At 36.8% G+C, this 22,475-nt stretch overlaps 1 protein-coding gene across 16 annotated transcripts in view; it reads left to right on the top strand.

Moving 5' to 3' along the window:
* The window catches only part of ATP2B2 (ATPase plasma membrane Ca2+ transporting 2), a 393,712-nt gene that overhangs the window by 93,484 nt on the left and 277,753 nt on the right, over positions 1-22,475 (top strand). For 2 of the 16 annotated variants that reach the window (XM_071813025.1, XM_071813024.1), the window contains one exon: positions 6,444-6,495. The exons of the other annotated variants lie outside the window; for them this stretch is intronic. The gene's annotated coding sequence lies outside the window, so the exon portion shown is untranslated. The remainder of the gene's footprint in view (positions 1-6,443; positions 6,496-22,475) is intronic. 16 annotated transcript variants of the gene reach the window in all.

The following is a 22,475-nucleotide window of genomic DNA, read 5'->3' as shown; positions in this document are numbered from 1 at the left end:
TGAGAAATGTGGGAGTTCTAGCTGGGAATGCCTGAAACGCAGCGTTTTGTTAGTCCTCAACTTGTGCTTTCAGAAATAAGAAAATACGTTTTTTTTTCTAACAAAAAAGAAAATTTCAAACATGAATAATGTGTTTGAATCTTTATAAGAAGTGAGTCTCATTCCTTTTTGAACTAGGATGGACAGCCCTGAACTGTCTAGAAATGTTATTGAATCACTGAACTTATCTCTGAGAGAAAACAACTTAGTTATATTCAACATAGATACTATAAAGCTTTATAATACCTTATAGTTGTTATTATCTGAGGATTCTTCTGGCCCACATTATCTTCTAGAATCAGGCAAATTATTAACAGAATTGGTAATAACTCCAGTTTATGAAGTGCTGGTAAATATTAACAGGGCAGAAGTTTGCGGATAAGCTGGGTCATACTTGTTTTGTCTTCAAAATTGTTCAGCTTCTGCTACAAATCCAGCTCAATTTGTTAATAATAAAATGAAATATGTAGAAAATATGTCTAATGTGTGTGTGGTAAAGGTGGTACTATGCCTTTGGAGCTACTGAATGTTCTTATAACTGAAACAATTTCAGAAGAACAGAAGTTTAGCCTCTTGAGTTATGAAATAATGTTGAGGCAAATGAAGGCTGAAGATCACCTTGAATCTTTTGAAATATATGTCTTTGATTCCAGCATTTAAAACCTTAAATACCTGTGTCATTATTTATTTTAAAACTGTATACCTCAGGGAACAAAGAAGCGTACCACTTAAAAGACACATGATTTATTTTTTTCCCTGTTCCAAATCTACAGAAGATGACCTTTTGAATGAAATAGATAATACAGATTAATGTCTTAAACCGCTAACTATACCAAGTACAGTGCAGGTCAACAACTAAACTTTAGCATCAGATTCTATTTATGATTCTATGATACAGGTAAAGTTGTCCATTCGTATTTTTTACCTTGAGTTAACATATGGAATAGTCATTGTATGAAATCCTTTTGTGTATAAAGATATTGTGGATTGAAGTCAGTATTTGTTTCTTGGGTGTTGAATGCCTTTGTACCATTCTAACTCTGCATCTTTAAAGACAAGGTAAAAAAATAAGAAAAAAAAAAAGGAAGAAAACCCAAGCAATCACCCACCCTACCCCCCAAACCATAACCTAACCCCAAACCTCCTTTTCCCTTCTGTCCACCAGAGTAACATTTCCACTGACAAAATATCCCCAGAGAAGTACTTGGTATATTGTGAAGTCTCAACCAAGACTCCTGTGTAACACTGATGTGTAGTTGCTTCTGGAAGTGGTTTTGACATTGTAGAGTTTGAGAGTTGTATGATCAGCTCTGCTGTCTTCTCATTCCAAACAGCTCAGGTCACCAACAAAATAAAGCATCTCTGAGGGTATCAATGATCGCAGATCTCTAAGTAAAATGAATGCGATTATTTTAATTAATACATCTGTAACTGTAATGACCAAGAATATAAACAGTGTTGTCTGTTTGGTGCCCACAACTTTTTGTAGCTTCAAGAGCGATTCAGGGTGCCTGGAATTTCACCTTGATTTTCATGTCAGCCGCTTTGACAAAGGAAAGCACCAGGTTTGCACGTTTGAAAAGATACGAGAAGGCTTTGAGGGCAGTATTTCCAGCTCCCATTTCTAGCTAGGTCTTGTCTGAAAGACAGAACAACCTCGTTAGAACAACGCCCTTGACTCTTATAATACAACAAGGAAAGCCATCACTTGCTGGTTTTTTTCAGTTCATCATCTGATGAGAGATGGCAGTAGATGTACCGCAACCACTGAGAGGCTTTGCTGCCTGTCTTTTTGACACACTGAGAGAACATGTAGGCTGTCAGTTTTGTTTTGTAATGCTATAATTACTTATACTGGAATCCCAGGGAATTATAAGAAGGATGAGATGCATTTCACATTGCAAGCTAAACTTAGAATAATACTACATTTATGGAAGGTGGAAACAATTGAAGATGTACTAGAGGCCTGTGCCAGTATTGCAGAGGGCTGGTAGTGGAAGACAAAACTCCTCACAATAACCAGTGATTAAAGAAAAAAGTAATTTATTCTCTTTCTATGGTAATGCATTTTCCAAGTATCTGTGTAGTTTGTCTTTCCTGTTGTTTTCCCTGACTTGAAAATGTTGTGATTTCATTTCTCTACCGGCTTGAATTGCAGATGCATAGTTCATTATGGAATTCTGCTAGTGCCACAGTCTTCACGTTGTATATGTTAGATGCTAGAGTGTCCACTTTAGAAAAGCAGCATGTTCCTTTACCTGGTCTAAAGTTTCATTAATGCAGTGTTCAAACATTAGTAAACTTTGACCTAGGAAGCAAGAGCTAAGTAGAGTGGGGTTTCAAGGTCTCTCCCACTGTGCAAAATAAAAGCACCAGTGTCAGCAGGACACCTTTCCTTCCTACCACGGCTGGTTTATATATCTCTGCTTCACCCCAACCTCTGCTGCCTTTTGTATTGACAAGAGCATTGTGCTTGATTTGAAATCTACATCTACGACGATTTTAACAAATTCAAATTTGTTTTGTTTTGTTTTCTGTTTATCTTAAGAGATGTTACTGTATAGCAGCAGCGTTCTGGGACATTTGGACATAAAACAGAAAGAAATTCAGTGATGCTACAGTGAACATATCTTACTGGAATCTGTTGTGATTTGAAAATTAAAAAGCAGCTCTGATCTGTCTAAGCTATAGTATAAATTTTGGCTTTGTTCAGTATCATGCCAAATACTGATGTCATCTTTCTAACTTAGTTGAAGTGTTTGTCTTTACAAAGATCATTTTCTATATTTATATAAATATGTAATGATGGATGACAAATTTTTCAGCCTGATCTCATGGATTTATACATCAAAATAAGAATCTCTCATTATAGCCTTTGCAAATTACATTTAAACTATCTTCTGTGAACTACTCATACATGCTTTGTCCATTGGCTGTAAAGGACTAAATCAAATAAAGGAATTAATGGAAAATCTTAACTATCAGATGGCAAGAATGCACATACTGAGTAGTGGAAAATACCACAAGTGGAAAAGCTCTTTTTAGGTGTTGGAATAATTGTATGTTGCTTGAAGCACACGACTAGAACTATTTAAACAGTTATTAAAGAATGTTGGCAGATCTTATCAGTGCAGTCATGCATATAGATCAGTGATCCCCGTGCAGCACTACAAAATGTGTGAATGAGGTACGCTTTCTAAAAATAAACCTATTTGAATACTATTCCTAAATTGTCATAGAATATCAGATAAATAACGCGATTTTAGCAGTACAAAATAATCTCAAGACTGAGTTAAAAAATGTGTTTAACTGCAACATTACAAGGCCTTCTTTGTTTGCCCGAGCATTCATCAGTGTTTAAAAATGAAAACAAACCAACAAGGCCGCACCAGCCAACCAAACAAAAAGCATATGCGCAGAACGGTAGGTTGGAAGTACTGACTTGAGATGAGGTTAAGGCTGGGTGTGGAGCGGTGGATGAACAAGCATGCGTAGCATGTATCCTGAACCTTAGAAGAGGGCACCACGTGATATTTTACAGGTTTCACTTGTCATCAGTGGATCCGCAACTGATGCATCTCTGAGGATCTACAACCAGTCTTTAATAAGCCTCAGATTAGCTCATGGAACTTGGAGCCATTGTGCATCATTTGCAAGAAGTATCGATGCATTCTGGTTGTGGGGAAACACCTGGCATAGGTACAGCTCTTGGAACAGGCTGGAGTTGGTTGTAACTGCCCTGACTTACATTGTAAAGCCACTTAAACTACCCAAAATAGAAAGAAGTATCTCTGTGTTTTGTTGTTGTTGTTTTAATAAAAGAAAAAAAGTTCTCAAGACATTTTGCAACACATAAATATCCCAGAGCTGATTGAAAGAGGGACAAAAGAACCTTTTGTTTCCCTCCCCTTTTAGAAGCATCCTTTTATACTTAACCAAATTTTTTGTGCCTTTGTAACCCCAAGAAGAATCTGTATTCTTTCTCATAAGAAAACTGGTTTGTTGATGAAGAGTCTGCCATTGCCACCTGTGTGACTCTCCTAGATTTTCAGGATATTGAATAAATGGGAACACACATCAGTTTCTTTATAGTTCAATCCTGAGTTTGACTTGGAAAGATGAAACCTTTCCTTCATCAAGAACAGTCTTAAAATCAATAAACTATTTTTTTCTCTAGCAAATTCTCTAATTATCAATTTCTGTATTGTTATTCATATTTTCAGCCAACTGTAGCAAATGAATGATTGCAGGCAAACTGAATTTTTGCTCCAGCAAGGGGTTAAGCTATTTAGGGAAACCAGTGAAGCACAAAGGTTTTTTATTTAACAATAAATGTTGTGTGACTCTATTTTTTTTTTTTTTTTTTTTTTATTTTGTGAGTGACTGGTTTTCTCAGCTCAGACTCCTTTATAGGGAACTTTACAGCAATATGTGGCACCTTTAACAACTATAATTTTCCAAAACTCTAGGAATGCCAGATGAAAGCATAAAGTAGTATTGATCTGATGGAGCCTTAAATAATCCTTGATCAAGGGAGCAATGGATTTTAAAACCAGGAGTGATTACTCTGGGACTCACAGTTTTATAATGCTGGCCTATGGTTTTGTTATCTTGCTCAGTCTGAAGATGTTGAGTCTTTATATAGAGTCAAGGAAATAATATTGAGACCACTGATCAGACATTTATTTGAATTTTTTATATTATCTTCTGAATTTATACCCAAAGCACATCTCATAGAAGTGGAAGGACTTTATTGATGAGGCAAATGGAGGCAGGAGATTTAACAACATAACCGTACTGTTAGACGGAAAAACACTTTTTGCAACCTCAGCCCCACATGATGAGCACTGGAGAAACTGAGGTGTCTGTAAACCAGAGCTAAGTGTTCCCGTCTCCATGTCCATCCGCACTGCTTCCAGTCCTGCTCTGGGGGTGCCCTTCTTACTCCTTTAATTTACTTTGCATCATTATCATCTCCACTGTTAAAGCTACTTTGACTTGCTGTACTTTAAAGCTATTGTGGTTATTTTCCTCCCATATGTCTCCTTGTTTGCAGTTTGGTTCTTGGAGTTACCTGCAAATCACCTGCCATAGTGTCCAGTGCACAGATTGCTTTGCCGGTTCATGGCGAGGAGGGACTGCTTTAGCTTAGCTCCAGTATTGTGTGTGCAATTAAAAATGATAGAGCTCTAGTTTTCGGCCACATTCGTGTATTTCTGTGATAGGAAATCTCCAGAATAAATGTGGGCAAGCGATGTTGATACCTGGGTAGCGGAGCAAAGTGTTTGACTTGGAACTGCTGCAAGTCCTTCTGTTGACATAAGATGAAAGATATTTTGACCGCTTGCAGTAATGAGATTCTATGGCACTCCTGTCAAGTGGATTAGCCCATTTATTGGCCAGATTTCATTTGATGTGTCACCTGCCTGACTTAGTCTTAACTCTCAAATAAGTTGTATTGTCCTTTTAATTTCTGACCTGAATAGGAGTGTAGTGTTCACAGTGAAACTCGTAGATCCAAAGAATTGCTTTTTGACTGTTGATAGCGTAACGTACATTCAGTCTGTGTGTCATCTTGTTCCGTTCCAATAGTGCTTTGAAAAGGTGAAAGAGAAATTGATATAGAATGTACCTATTGTGAAACTCTGTGAGGCGGCCTTGCCATGAAGCTGCATCTCACAGCTTAGTGCAGCCATTGCTTGTCTGGTGTTAAGATGGTAACGAGACTGTGCGTTTATCAACTTATTTTGACAAATACTATACACACGCAGTATTATGCCTCTGCTTACTTAAAATCATCTCCAGAAGGTTTTTAAATAGATTTTTTGTTGGAAATTTGATAATCCTGTAGTTAAATTTGTGAACTGAAGTGATATCTGGATGTTTGTCTTGGAAGAGATGTTTGTTTTCATCTCTTCCAAAAGTAACTGAGTAGAACTTTCATATACCCTGATTTTTGCATATAATTACTTACTAGACCTTTCCCCCCTCAAAATATTTGATTCTGAGGAAAATTGAGGTTATCAGTTCTATTTAAGACTCATGGACCTCAGTACTGCTACAGAATAATTATAAATGGCAACAAATGTAATAGCTTTTACACGTATTATTATTTTATTTTGGTTTGGTTTGTAGTTCAACAATTTTTAATATTTCAGTTATGTTGGAAGGTGTCTTAGATTTTTTTTTTTAAAAACTCACTTTTAAATTTGCAGTTAGGGAATAATACAGAAGAGATGAGGTTAATTTTATTAATTGTGCAACAAAAATATTTGGATCTAAGTGAAACCAGATGCTCTTAAATGGTTAGACTGCTTGGGTTTTTTTTCTCTGATTTTACATTAGTTGCATGTAGTAATAATTTTAATTTCCAAAATTAAAACAACTTATTCTGTTTTTATTAGGGCTTGCATGCTGTGGCACAAAGATTGCGTCACGCTGTGGGCTATGTTCATGGTAAGCCTAATTTCATCTTGTTAAGTTATAGACATGATAATTCCAGGGGTTATTGTGATATTTTGTCAGTCATTTGAAGTGATCATAAATACACTGACTTCAGGTTTTTTGTATTAAATTAGTGACAAATTTCCAGTTTTGTACAATATCTGGTGCAAAATTCATTTTAAAAATCTGCGAAGAATCTGGTAATGGCCTCAAAGTTTCGACAGTTATGTTTAAAACTGCAAGCAGGACAGGGACGTTTTTGTAGTTTAAGTAATGCAGAAGCATCCTAATTTGTGCTGGTCCTCAAATGGCAAGAAGATTCAAACAATAACACAAAGAGCCCAGCCTGGGCTCTAGTGAATCCCATTTTGTCCAGACTTTGTGTTTTCAGGCTCTTTATCTGTGCTAAGTAACTCTCCATAGTGGGCAACTGTTCTGCTCTTCTTAAAATATTTCAGTTAACAATATTTTTATAAACTCATTTTGTATAGACAAAAGAAGCCCCTGTGCTCCTCCAAGGCAGCACACGTTTCTTCTGTTCCCCTTCTCTTCCAAATAGTAGCAAATCACTATTTTTATTCTGTATACAACATGAAAATAAACCAGCTTTTGGAATGAAGCCTTACATTTATCAAATGTTTTCCAACTGTGTTCTCTTATTTTTTTTTTTGAGCTATTAAGTAGAAAACCACCTTCTGTATTTCTGGGTTTACTGATACAGAACTTTAAATATTTTTCCTCTTGCTTTTTACTGGAAGTAGCTTGAATCCTCATGTGGTTCCACCTCTCCTTTTTTTGCTTTTCTTTTGCCCATCTCCTACCTCATAAGCTCTCCCTTACCTGCCAAAGGATGTCTATGCTATTTGGTGACCTCTGAGAGCAGAAGTTAATCAACAGCTTTCCCTAGCTGATGGGATTAGGGATGTCAGAGGAGTGGCTGAGGCTTTAAGGAATGGGGGCTTTTAATCTCCTGCCCTAGTTCACTTCAGGTCAGGCAGCCATTGAAAATCTGCTTTATTAAGCTGTCAAGGTAATCAATAGACCCCATCAGTTAAGCTGCATCTTGGTATTTCTGAGAGTGTAGCCACATTCATAAATATACTGCTGCTTCCCAAATAGAAATGTTTAACACCAGTGTGTTGGCTGGCCTTGGACAAGGCACATGAACCCATGGGAACAGGTTGGTTTGGCAGGGTCTGGACCAGCCAGCGGTCAAGGTTTATGTACATCTTCACAGGCTGGAACTAAGGACAAGCCCTTCCTCAATTGCACATTACGTTTAATTACTCATTGCTCCAGAAGAACAGATAATGTGAGAACAAAAGCTTAACATCTGTCAGGTCTTATAACGCCAAAGTTCCTTCATTTTCATTTTTAAAAATTGTTTTATACGCTTTTTCATGATTCTAGTAACTTTTCCATGTAATGCGCGAGTTTTTTCCATAGTCTTTCGTACAACATAGTGATACTTGGAGTAGTTCTACTATTTTGCTGCTGCTTGCTGGAGGTTTGGAAAGGTGGTGAGAATCTTAGCACTGACTCTGCCAATTTAATTGATCTGGGAGCCCCACAAAGACAGTTAATAGCTCTATTAATAAATTTTACTTTCCTATATTCTCAGCTTTAAAATATTTCCCCAATATTTTGTGCTCTGAGGTATGATAAAAGTGTCTTTCACTTTAGAGTCCATCTGGCAGTAATCCCTGCAAGCTCTGTAGATGTTCTCTAAGGCAGGGGTTCATCAGCTTTTTTTACACAATTATTGCATAAGGCCCCAAGCTTGGCATTGCTTAGGTAAAAAATTTCTTACAACAAATGCAAGAGACCATTGTAATCTCAAGGGTTTATAGTTCAATTTCACTAATGGAAATTATTTTTATGAGTTAGGCAAGTCTGACACTATTATTGTCGGTCTAATTCTTTTTTTTTTAACACATTTTTATCAAGTTTAGCACAAAAACCCAGATAAAATGAACTATAACTTTTCTGATTTTGATGGAAAAATTCTTTTTATGCTGCCCAATTTTTCTGTAATGGTTTTGAGAGGGAGAAAATGATTAAAACAGAATATTTAAAATTATGCGCACAAAATACTTCGTGAAAAGGAATTACAAATCTAGTGTAAAAATGTGCATGGTCAGATAAATCTCGTGCTTACTTTTGTTTGTAATTTACATTCACAAGAAAAAATTAGAATGAAATAGCAATCAGAGATCAACTAAAGCTGTCAGTACAACTGTTTTTAAAATGAAAATCAGTTTAGAGTTTGTACTTTCAAAATTACCGCATTGCAACTTTTGTATGTGCCCTGTATTTGCAAAGAATTCTTGCTGTATGAAGAACTGGTGCAACTATCAACGGATTGCTTCTCAGTTGTGAGTCAAGGATAAGCCATACACCTAGACTTGGAAATACACAGGTAATCTTTCTTTATCGGAAATGTGTCCACTGTAGATGATGCTGAACTTTTGTTTTTTTCAAAATAGTTTTGCGAGTTTTCATGCTTCTAATTTGGTATAAAAATACTGAGCTTGCTTTTTGAAGTCCTCAGTTTATTTTCAGATACTCATGGAACTCTAAATTGAACCTGGCATTATTATTCACCTTCTGATGTATGGCTTATCTGATTAATGTGGTTTGGGGATTGCAATTGCTTCGAGTCATTTGTCATCTTTTGTCTGCTCTAATGTAGTTTTTATTAGAATTCTCTTGAAGAATGCAGTTTATGTTAGTAAATGGAGCAGGAATCAAACATTGGAGAGTGCAGGGAGGGTTCTGTATTTCCTGAATATGACCCGTGTTACCGGCCTGCCTTGGATCTCAGAAATGCTTTGTGTGACAAGATGGTGTTTTTTTAATTGACCTTTTGAAAAATGCTGTGGATGAATAAGAGTCATATAACCTCTGCAGAGATGGGGCTTTTGATTGCAGGTGTTCATAATTAGATTAATTTACAAAGTAGATCAAGCCAATGAGGGAGGCATGGAAAACTGACTGAGAGCTTATCAAATTAGCTAAGTAGAGCAATTAATCAGGCAGATCTTAACTGTTTGGTTTCTTTTTTTAATCAACATCTTGAACAGTTTGCGGTGTTTTTCAGCTTCCATTAAAAAGCCCTTTAATGCAAAGCTGCATTTGGTGAGACAGTTTCCTTCTCATCTTGTTGTGATAGGAGTCTTGGAGTCAGCAATGATAACGAGCAGTATCACAAACATTGTGCTGCTTGCAGAAGTCCATTGACATTCCCAATGTGCAGGATAGTGTCCTGTAAATTAAAATAAAATAAAAAAGTACAGCATTCTCTGTCAAAATAGCTGGAATCTGCCCTAAATTTTTGTATCCAGATAATCTAGTCCTGCCTAATGGTGTGTTTTCTCACTGCTGTTAGCACCACTGTAGTTATACTGGTAGTTCTAAATGGTATGAATTCTCAGCAAAGATAGGACTATACACTCAGTAGTAACTACAGGATTGGTATAAGCCAGAAAAAAGTCATTCTTGGTTTTCTGTATTCAAAAGCTTTTACACACTGAACTCTAACAATTGACTGATTTAACTCCCACATAATATTGTAATTATTATTATAGGCTGAGAATTGTATCTTTTCAGTGTACTATCCTCTCCAGTACAAACATTGTGCAGGATGGATGTGATATTTTATCTAAACAATATCTTGCAGTGAAAGTGTTCAATGGGCAGCTCTTTAGAAACTTCTGGTTGCAATATGACAACAATTAGCTGTTGGGATGCCCTAAAAATGATGCTTTTAACAAATTATTTTTATTTCTAAATAAGATCATTCAATTGTGGGAGCATTATGCATATTGATACAAATCAGGTTTGGCCCTCAAATATTGGACCAGGACCCCATAACACTGCTATTGAATATGGAGAAGTGATCTCTCTCTCTTCACCGTTACCTTTTCCTTCTCTTCAAGAGGTCAAATAATCTCCTTTCCCACATTCACAATGAACCCTAAAGCATGTCAGAAAACGAGGGATGACAGTTAATACTTCTTACGTCAACACAGAAAAAAAGATGACTTATCCCAATTGGGGAACATGTATTTTCTGCTTTCAAAACCTAGAGAAGTGCTACAATGCACTGATCTTTAAAGTGATTTTCATTCTTCTCTTTCTGCTACATGCCAGCTTTCTCCCTGTGAAATAAAAGCTGATTTTAATTTCCGCCCCCCCCCCCTTTTTTTTTAAATGTGAATCCCCTGCTGTTGCAGATTCAAATGTGAGAGAGGGATTTATGAATGCTTCTTTCAGCATTGGCACTGATGAGAATGAGACCTTCCTTAGGATATTTCTACCTCCTGAACTGCCTCTTGTGTAGAGCTTAAATATAGATTCCATGTAGATTTTGAACCAATGATCATTCCTTGTGCCATCGGTTCAACTTTAATATTATAGTGAACCTGCACATTATGAGCCTTCCTTTCAAAAATACACCCTGACACATTAACTTGTGGCATTTATATTTGATGATTTTATCACAATTTAAAATACTACCCTTTTGCTTGCTGTAAAACTGGCTTCTCCTCTTTGTAAATCCTCAGCTATTTTATCTGAAATATCCAGAAATGAAAATCTTAGCCGAGGTTATCAGTTTGGGTCAAGCTTTTAAAATCTCTTTTCCAAATTTGGAGTGATATTTTCATGCCATTAACATTGAATACTTGAAAAACCAGAACGTCCTGTGTTTAAGAGTTCTTTGGAAAACTACAGGATCCTTGAACAGCTGAAGATAAAGGAGGTGGTATTTGGGTAATTGTTTCAGGATTTTTGTAGACCGATTGTCGTATTTGCCTTCAGAAGATAAAGAATAGCTCTAAAAGATGATGCCCGAGATGTATAAGCTGCATTTTCTTTTATGTCTAGTCTCTCATTTGTCTGATGAATTTCTGTCTCTTGCCTTGATTTTTTTGATATTCTCAACATAAGATACAACTTCAATTTTAGCCAATATGGAAAACTGCTAAAAGAAGCTCGTACATAAGAGTAAGTAACACACTCCCCCTCTGCCCATCAATGTTTCTTTTTTGTGCTTGTTTAAATACAGAATTTTTAGGTCTAAAAGCACTGTGAAAATATTTTAGACAACACGTATGTGTTTTCAAGATACTTGAATCTCATCAGTACCCGAATGTTTCTTTTCCTTGAGGAGGCTGTGGAGTGCTGCACTAAACATGGCCGGAATTATTTTGGTAGAAACATTTATCCAATAACTTTTTCATATTTTTATTTGGTCTCTCTGTACAAGTGTAAGATACCCAGTGATGTGATATAATGTTAAAAATACCACCTTGAAAGAAAGACTTGAGAGCCATAGGAATAGGGAGAGAAATCGTATTATACTACAGTAATTACATTTGTGCCATTATTTTCATTTCCGTGGCTCTGTCTGTATTCCACTGGTGACAATGTTTTTCTACTGGTTTAAGTGGTAAAGGCAGAAAAGAGGTCATATGTTAATGGTAGTTGCGAGTTATTGTCCTTCTCAGTCTCATTTCCTATAGGGCATATGCCAGTATTTGTGGTTTTGTTCAATACTTACAATAGGATAAGTTTGAGATAACTATTGATTATCCTGTGGTTAAGTATTCCTAAACTTGCTTTCACAATAGCTTATGTGTCACATAAAGGATCTTTAATCAAGGTCATTGTTATTTTTGTTTTGCTAGCTGGGGTTTTTTGTCCTCCATGAAGGTTTTTTCTTTTTCTTGAGAACCATTTCATGCATGAAAGGCTGTATTCAGTAAAAAGGAAGCAGAATAAAATGCCTTTTTTAATGGTCTGAGGTTTATGGCATGAGTACCTCTATTTTCATTGTTTTTTTAAAACTTACTGTTTTCTGTCAAGTAGGAATATTTTTACATTTGCTTAAACACTGCATCAATATTTCCAGCAAAATACTTATTTTCCTCAAATTTCCTTTTTAATAAAATACAGTCTCTTTGAACTCCACAGACCTCACCATCTGTTACTCAATTTTCACTCCATAAAATTTTGCTGACATCTGTTTAATCAAAAATATTTTTATAGTCATGGAGAAATTTAGTTCAGACTTGGTATTATACTGTTCCTATACGCCAAGTAGAAAAGATGAAAACAATGAAGAGGAACTTAGGAGAGAAAAACATGACAATCACGTCTGTTCCCACTTAGGGCAGCACGTGGGGCTGGAGGGGCTGGTCCTGCCTGGTGGGCACTGCAGCTCCATGGCCCCTGCCTGGGACAACGGGGACAACATGTCCTCGCTCTGCCCACGCTGCTGGTCCCCTGTGACCGCAGTTCTGGAGCTGCTGCCAGGCTTGGCTTTGCAAAGCCAGCGCTAAGTTAATCAGGTTTTAAAAGCCCGTCTTCATTCCCTGCCCTGCTGCCCCCATCTTCCCTTATTTGCTTCATCCGGGTGCGGGAACTCACCCCCGTGAGCTCTTTAGGCTGTTGGAACTCTCTAGTGCAGTCAGGACACCTGGTGAGACATGAACCAAGTATTACCGTAAAAGCAGAGGAGACAGATGCTCTTGATTCTTCTCCCTTTGGTTTCCCCAAGCCCTGTAGGGCATGCTCTACTTTCGTTTGTTTTCTGTGAAATACAAATCATGTTGAAGTCTGTGGGTGCTATAATAGTCACCATCATAGATGTGGTGATAATTATTAGTAAGAACTTATTTTTAGTCTGGTTCATGTATTTATTTATTTTTAAGGAAATGAGGCGTGTGCAATTTCTGTGTATCTGTCAATCTGTTTATTTGGTTTTCTGTCAAGCTTGATGAGGAAATTTTCAGCAGTATTGTGGTCTGACAGACCCTTCCCATCTCCCATATGGCACAAAACTATTAACATAGTTTTTAAGCAATAACTAATAACATTTGATAACCAGATAACCATGTAGTTTTTCATGGTGCTTCTTGATTGTAATAGATTTTTATCAGTTCAATTGGTTTGTTAAGGCATGAGATGTTGTACCACAAATTCTTTATTTCAGAGAAGTGTTGAAGTGTTGTGGCATTTCTGTTGTTTACTTTCTCTGTTGCTGTTTGTCTACAGGGGAAATTTTCTTTTCCAGAATGATTTAGCTGTTTACTGCAAATTTATATTGCTTGCATGCAAACTGAATTGATATTTACAACTGAGTAATAAATTTGGAATATTGCTTTTTAATTGAATCTTCAGCAGAATATGCTGATTATCTTGAGTTTAATGATGAAGAGCAATGCTTTTTATATTTTTCATACAAATTCCATTATCTGCACATTTAGTATTTACATATGTATTATTAAACTGAAATTGTTGTATCGTATTTTAAAATGATATTTGCCTCTCTTTCCTGAAGAAGTAAAACTTTTAAAATGATTAGGTAGACAGAATCAATTGACATAAAACATGAATATAATTTTGTAATGCTTAGATCCCTTCCCTAATTCTTTATCCTCAATGACACTATTTATTTACCTTAAAGTTTTCTTTATTCTGAGAGATTTATTAAGGTATGCTCAAAAGAGAAATGTCTGGAAGCATTCTTTGGGTTGTTTAAAATCTTTAGTTTATTTGAAAGGATTACTTTTCACCTTGTCTTTCAAAATCCTTGAGAGCGAAGTAAAAGCAAAGCTGAAATGACCATATTTATTTATTTGGAGTTTTCTAATGGTAGATTACAAGGGCAGAGTCTGTTTTCTGGACATTTGGCAGATTGTTTATGGTAATGATCATGCTGTGAAAGTTTAAACTCAAATTATAACCAGAGAAGTTTTTTGGGAGATGTTGAAAACTGAATATGCTGTTCATTTTGTGGCAGGCAAAATCAAATTGCTATCATGTTTGCTTATAATGAGATCAGTAAACTAAAAGATCCCAGCATGTCTTTTAGCATGAATAATATGTACTGCTCTATAAAAAAATAGGAATTGAAAAAATCGCAGTTGATTTCTTTGACTTGCGCTGCAGGTTTGGTACAATTGGCAATGGTAACGCTGCGATGAAATGGTGTTTTCAAACCTCCCTAGGCCAGGAGGAATCTCCGAGTGTTGTATCACCTGTCAGTCCATCCAGGCACCGCTATATGGCAGAGAGGAAAATTCTTGTAATTTTTTCTTGCTTGACTCTATTTTTCGCTGACATTTAGAACAAAACAAATTAAACTTTGATGAAGAACCAGAAGAATAACATTTCACAATGTCTTATTCTCCTCTTCAGCGTAGGTAATTGGGAGGATCCTGAAATGTTTCTCCAGTGCCAGTGGCTGGGGGCAGGAGGCAGTTCAGAGAATCATAAAATGATTCTGGTTAGAAGAGACCCTCAAAATCATAGAGTCCAACCATAACCTAACACTAGCACCAACCCATGGCCCGACGACTTAAGTTCGCCAAGGTGAAGGTGGTCACTCTGGGCCGGTTGGCTGGGGGTGTACTCATGAGGAATTCTGTTCTATTCTAACTCTGATTTCAGCTTGATTCTTCCCTTATTTCTGTTCTCCTCCAGTTCTTGTTCCACCATAATTTCAGTTCTTGTTCTAGTCTAAGATCACAGAGATTTTGGAGATGGATGTACCAAGCTTACACCTGGTACAGTAGAAAATTGAATAAGAATCATAAGGAAAAAGCAGCAGGTTTGTGTGGGTGCTGGTGGGTGGTTTGGTTTGGTTTTTGACAGTAGAAGCAGCTGTCCTGTAGAAACCCTTCACAGAATCCCAGAATGTCAGGGATTGGAAGGGACCTTGAAAGATCATCCAGTCCAATCCCCCCGCCAGAGCAGAACACCCAGATGAGGTTACACAGGAAGGCTTTGAGTCAAGTACTGTGGCAATCCAAACATTGGAGAAGTCAAATAAAGACAATGAGCCCCCATTAGCTGGACCTTGTCTCTTTACAGATGTGCACTGGAATGAGCAGTTTATTCAGTGTTTCATGTTGAAACTCTTAAAGGCTGTTTGAGGACAAGGTTCCTGGTGTAGAGGATCTTTTGATGTGGCTTGAGATAGTAATTCGTGGAACATTACCAGCTCTGGCCTTAGATGTGAAACACTTCCAACACCAAGCCATTGCTAGCTGAGAAGAATAAGCAGATATGGGCAAACAAGAGTGTTTCGATAATAAACGGTTTGATTGATTTTAAAATAGTTTGAGGGAGATGGTAAACAAGCAGAAAGAACACCATAAACCAGCAATCTTGGATGTAAAAACTTTTAGTTTAGGAAGATAAATTCCTGTTTCCATAAGAATATGGGCTATGGGAATGAAAGGTTACATTATATCATGAATTAAAACCTAATTAGGGTTTAGAAATCAACTGGAGGAATTAAATGGTCTATTATTAACGCTGCAAAAGTGCTTCTAAGGTGCCCTGGGAATACATTCAGTGCCATACAGTGATGCAAAGAAGTAAATTGCTGTGAGAAAAGCAGTTTACTGTGTGCTACTGTCACTACAATATAGTTGGGTTTTTTTTATTAATGCTTTACCATGGCATAAATTATCTCATTCTGATCTTTAGTAGTGATTTGGCTTAAATTTCATTAAGCAGAGGTAAATGTGGTTTCACTGATAGAGATACCACATTGCTGAAATAGTGAAACTTGAGATCAATGTTTTTTTAATACATCTATGGCCGAAGGTGGCCATTTGTCACCTTCTTTACTCAACTCTTTGAACCGGTTGCTTTGAAGAAACTCATGGTAATATGAGGAGAAGGGGCTGGGGGTGCTACTGTCCTGGGGGGGTCTCCTCATTTCCACAACCAGCCCCTCCACATGAGCTTCTCAAGAAGCTTCCAAGCTTTTAGCCTGTAGCCATATGTCACATTTTGTACGTTATTTGTGGTTTGGGTTTTTTTTAAGGTCATTTTTCTAATTGAACTCACTTTTACAACCCAGTTCTTTTAAATACAATTGTTTTCCTGATTTCCAGCACTCCTCCAGGGCGCTGCTCTAGTCTGTCGTCTTAAGCAAGTGAGGAAAAAAAAACCGACGGTAAAATGGAAAGTAACCTCTTTACTCTTGTACACACAGTTCAGGGGTGAACACTGGTGGCTGAGGGACTCTGTGAAGTTTACAGCCACCTGCAGCTGGAATTTCTGCATTCCCCCTTCTCTGGCTGTTCACTGTTAGTGGGGTGAGCTACACAGGATGCCCGAACCCCATGGTAATGCCATCTCCTTGCAAAATAAATCAAGCATAACCCCCTCTTGTGACAGACTGGAACTTTTGAGTATTAAAGAATTGAGAGAAAAAAAAGGCGTATCTGCATGAAGACAATATCTTAGAAGTAGAATCTAGCAATGACTTTTCAGTTAGGAAATTTCACCTCAGACCAGCACACTGCCTCTCTGTTGTATTTGATTGGTTGGTCTGTTGGTGTTTGAAAAGCCACATGAGAAACTAGACAGTAAAAACGTAGAGAGAGGGTAAGGAAGATAAATCAAGACATTAAAGAAATGACCTTTCCTTTTTTTTTTTTTTTTTTTGGCTTTATGTAGGTCTATTTATAAAATAATGTTTGCAGAATTTTCTTAATTTCTTGTTTAATTTTCCTACCCAACCTTGGCTGCATCTTTTTGTCAGATTTGACACAAATCAATTAATAGTTTTAAATGCAAAAATTATTTTCAGGTGAGAACTTTTATCGAAAAAATATTTCCAATTTTTATGTTTCATGGGCAATTTAAAAACTTTTTGCTAAAAGTGGAGTTGAAAATATATGCAAAAACATGAAGTGTCCTTTATGAAGTTAATAGAAGGTAAAGTTAATGGAAAGTATTCACTTTACACTTAGGTATGGAAGAGAATGGGAACAGTTTTGTGTTTTTCTATAAGTAGTAACTTCATGGGATTATAATGTCATATTTCTTGATAATACATAAGTGCTTTTACTCCTACATGTACTTTCACAAAATGTAAATTTAGTGAGTCACATCCAAAGTACAAAGGCACTGGGAGTTTGAAAGATTATTTTGCTTTATGCAGCAGAAACCATTATTTGGTATCAAGTCCCAAAACTTTTAAAGTCATCAAAGTTCCAAAAGTATTGCAATAATTAAAGTAAATACTGTGAATAAGCTATTCAGTTGATATCTAAATTTAGTTGATGCAGAGAATTAATAGGCACATTTGTTTTACATTTGTAGAATAATTTTAATTAGAAGCAATTAAATAAAATTACATTACTCCAAAGTAAATTGCTGCTTTCCAAATTTTTAAAACCTACATGTATTCCATTTGTATGTAAAAGCTTACTGTAATTAAAGTTTGGCTTGTTTCTATTCTATAGGTAGAGCTAGAAATCAGTTAAAGGAACTCTCCCGTGTGGATGGGTTTGACCAGATCACAGAATCCCAGAATGTCGGGGGTTGGAAGGGATCTCAAAAGCTCATCCAGTCCAATCCCCCTGTCGGAGCAGGAACACCCAGATGAGGTTACACAGGAAGGTGACCAGGCGGGTTTGAATGTCTGTGGAGAAGGAGACTCCACAACCCCCCTGGGCAGCCTGTTCCGGTGTCTGTTTCTTCTCATCTTTAAGTGGAACCTCTTGTGTTCAAGTTTGAACCCATTACCCCTTGTCCTACCATTGGTTGTCACCGAGAAGAGCCTGGCTCCATCCTCATGACACTCACCCTTTACATATTTATAACCATTAGTGAAGTCACCCCTCAGTCTCCTCTTCTCCAAGCTCCAGAACCCCAGCTCCCTCAGCCTTTCCTCACATGGGAGATGCTCCACTCCCTTCAGTATCTTTGTTGCCCTGTGCTGGACTCTCTCCAGCAGTTTCCTGTCCTTCTGGACTGGACACAATATTCCAGGTGTGGTCTCACCAGGGCAGAGTAGAGGGGCAGGAGAACCTCTCTGACCTACTGACTACCCCCCTTCTAATCCACCCCAGGTACCATTGGTCTTCCTGGCCACAAGGGCCCAGTGCTGGCTCCTGGTCACCCTGCTGTCCCCAGGACCCCCAGGTCCCTTTCCCTTACACTGCTCTCTAATAGGTCATTCCCCAACTTATACTGGAACCTGGGGCTGTTCCTACCCAGATCCAAGACTCTGCACTTTCACTTGTTATATTTCATTAAATTTTTTCCCGCCCAACTCTCCAGCCTGTCCAGGTCTCGATGATTGCAGACTTCTCAGATTTCTCTTATTTGCAGCATTTTTCTTCCGAAGCGTTTGATACCCCCACTGTTCAAGCCAGGATGCAGAACTAAGTAGACCACCAATTAAACCCTGTTTCTAAATTTAAAATAATGTTTTTGGGTTTGGGATTGCCTTGATGTTTTCTGTATCTAATAGTTCAATTCAAGGAAATATCTGACCAAAAATTGCTCCTATAAATCTATGCACAGGAAAGGTTTCTGCTGAAATTTTGAAAGCATAGTTATAACAGTGACTATGGTGAGGTACCACATTGAATTTCTTCCTTTTACACTAACATGAGAGCAGCATTTTTTTGCCATAAGTATTTGGTAGAAAAGATGGTCTGAGGACAAAGTAGTTCCTCTAAAGGGTCTTTCTTCAAGTGCCTTATGACTCAGCCAGAGATACTTAACAAAAAGTCAGCATTTTGTTCTGGAACAACATCCATGTGTATGAACAACAAACATAAAATAGTATGTGGGATAGTTGGTATTCACTTTTATGGCCTGAATGTTTTGAAAAAATGAACTGCTTATCCAAGAGGCAGTGGATGGGAGGAGAGAACTTTCTGCTGCCAGTAGGAATTATAGGTAGAAAAGATTCTTGCCAGTCAGAAATGTGAGTGAGCTGGCCCGAATGGACTGGCCACCACTCCTCGGAGCGTAAGAAAGTGTTGTGGCTTCTCTGTTCAATCGCATTTCCACCTCCCTGAATGAGGATTGGCAAATGAGCTTGTGTATAGCAGGCTTTGATATGAGCAAGAGGAATTAATGGATGCCTCTATTGTTTGTTTGGGTGTTGTGTTTTGGTGTTTGTTTTTTTTTTTTGTTTTGTTTTCTTTTTTGTTTTTTTTTAAGTGTTCAAGTTAGAGAACAAGAACAGATTTTCACATGAAGAAGTTTGGGGTTTTTTTCTAGTGGAATTGTCACTATCTCGACTTCTCACTTGTTAGGCAACAGACAAAATCAAGTATATGTTCCTTTGAAAATAGTCCCTGCGTACACCAGTAGTAGCGTTAAGATCCAAGTGGTGTTAGCTTTAATATGGAAAATACATGTTGCAGGTGTGATTACAAATATCAATAAATTGGCTTTAAAATTAGATTTTTAAAATAATGAGTGTGATTTTCTTCTTTTTGTTTTGTTTTTCTTTTGTTCTTTGTTGTTCTTGAATATCCAAAGCCGAGAATGAAAAGCAGAAACAAAGGCAAGAAGAAACAAGCCTGCAGTTTTTTTATTCTGTAGAGTAAGGAACACTTAATTTTCTTAAGATGAAACTGAGATTGTTCGTCTGTTCCCCTTTGTATTCTCATAGCAGGTTACAGTATTTTTGTTTTCTTGGATCCTATCCATAGGTTTCTAAAATTAGGATCAGTAAATTATCAGCTGTCAAGTACTGTGTGGTTTGTACCAGTTTTGAAAGTGTGGACCTGAGTCCACTTGATTTTTAAGACAGGGTAACCTGCCTCCCTTGAAAGGACAGTGTATATCATGGTGGTAGATGTGTACTTACCTGGGTCTTGACTCCAAGTTTTCTTTTGCGTGTGCACCTTCTGGAATTTGCCTTAGAGCTGCTTTATGCTGGAGATAACTCATCTATACAGTTAGACTCATCCTCATCTGCTTTGCAATGGAATTTACTGTGAAGTACCAGATCACTTGAATGTAGAGTATTTGAGGGGGAAAAAAGTGTGTAAATGATGCTTAGTGATGCTTTCACTGAAATATTATGATTCCTGTGCCTCAAGTCTAATATTCTGATTTTGCATCTTTTATTAAATGCTGTGCTGGTTTTCATGCTTTGAGTAGATCATCACAAAAGTACAAATGCAAAATAGAAGTGAAATAAATTATGATTTGGAATTAAATTTTTATTAATTTTGTGTTATGTTACAGAATAGCTGTGGTCCTAAGAATATACAACCCATTGAAAATCTAATATATGAACATAAATATATGATATTAATTGTAAGCACATCAGTCTAACAAGATATTGCTTAACATAAAACCTGCTCCCCATTTTAAAGAGATCATGACAACCTCTGCTCAGGCTATCTCCAACCTGGAGATTATCTCCTTCATTTATGTGCTGCAACCGACAAAAAGGAATTTTTAATTGTGAAAGCTGCTCATGTCTTTTAACATGATCATCATCTGGCTATAAATAAAATAATTTACTGAGTAACTGAAAATGTGATATTTAGTTAGTTATTATATTTAGGCTACAACAGGTTAAACAGGTATTATAGTTTGTTTTTGAAGCTGATAATTACAAAAAGTAAAATCCAGCTATGTTAGTCGACAGTAAATCTATTAGAGTAGCTTAAAGTCAGTAGACAGACAATTGTAGTGCTCTGACCAATGCAGATATTTATCCAATGGAGCGACGGCTAGGAAGGGGCAGAAATTGGCTGTTTGTGTCATGTCCTAATTAACATCACTTTGTCCATGACAAGCCATTACTCAGGAAGATCCAAGTGTGGATGAGGTTGCTACAGAAGTGCCAGAGTGGAAGCTTGCTGGGATTTCTTTTTATTCTATTTATTAGTAGTATGTTGTTGCCAGGTGAAATACTTATCCACCTGCCAGAAAAGCAAATTTCAAAGTCTAGGAAAAACAGCCAGATCTCATAGATCTTTTTAGGGTTTGTATCATAATCTCCATAACTGGACATAAAAGCTCAAAAATGGGAAAAGTGTTGTTATTATACCACAGTATTGATTATTCTCATTTCTTTAAGAAAAGAAGGTTGTTCTGAGTTTGTATCTGCCTCCTGCTCTGCAGGTGAAGCATTGCTACCTTAAAGACAAAAAGGCTTCTTACAAGCACTATAAACAGCACTTCCTAATATCTTTTACTTTGTGTTCCCCCTCTCAGGAATGGCTTGTGCCAAGCTGCATATGAGAAAAGTAGTTCCATCTATCTAACTTCTGTATAAAGTAAATGAAAAAGAAGTTTTTTTTACTGTGAATGTGAATTGAAACTGCTTCCTAATGTGATTGTGTGTGTCCTTTGTGTCATATATTTCATGTGCCTGAATGGATTTTGATATTGTAGTGAAATTTACTCTATTTCAGACTATTACAAAATGTAATGCTACTAATAACTGAAAAATCTATTTTTCTGCTTGTTTTTAATAGAACATTTTCCATGGAAACTTAGACTTTCACATCTTCAAGGATTAGGACCAAAAGATACGTTTTTAAATTGATAACTTTTATTACTTTTCTTCCTGTCAAATTAAATTCATGTTATATGTGAAATATCAAGTAAAATTGAAAATGTCTATGTATGCTTTATTCTTATGGTATTTTCTGTTGTATTTGGTACATGTTACATAATAGGAAATTAAGCAGACTTTGTGTTCCCTTTCTAAGTGTGAAGATTAGCTGCTGAGAAAATGATGGGTAAACATCTATGCAAATGAAAATTTCAGCAGCTTTTATGTACTGTAATTTAATGCCAGACTAATTACCTTTATTTTGATAAGATTGAAAAAAAGCACTGTAACATAGGGGGAGGCAGGCTAGTTACTAAGAAACTTTTTGTTTTCATTACTTGTATTTTACTTTCATATCATTTGGTAAAATTTCCTTCAGTGTTAAGTCATCCTCTGTTGGTGTCTCTGTGCTGGTAACTCAGCTTCATTTCCAACTCCCACCTTGAGTTCTTAATAGTGGTAATTTTTCATAAATGAAACAAAATCTGCATGTCAAGCATCCTTTTTGGATCAAATGAAAATACTTCAGGCTTTTCTCATATCTTGATATGAAATAATTATGTAAACTTAATCGTGTTGCTACTAGAACTTGCTCATTGGTGCTGCAACACAAACAGCTTGAAGTAATTGAGAATCGAAGGTA

This window comes from Patagioenas fasciata, chromosome 10 (genome assembly GCF_037038585.1).
Source record: "Patagioenas fasciata isolate bPatFas1 chromosome 10, bPatFas1.hap1, whole genome shotgun sequence".
In the NCBI taxonomy this organism is placed as follows: domain Eukaryota; kingdom Metazoa; phylum Chordata; class Aves; order Columbiformes; family Columbidae; genus Patagioenas; species Patagioenas fasciata.
The sequence above is the reverse complement of the archived record's forward strand: the minus strand, read 5'-3'. Positions and strand labels throughout refer to the sequence as shown.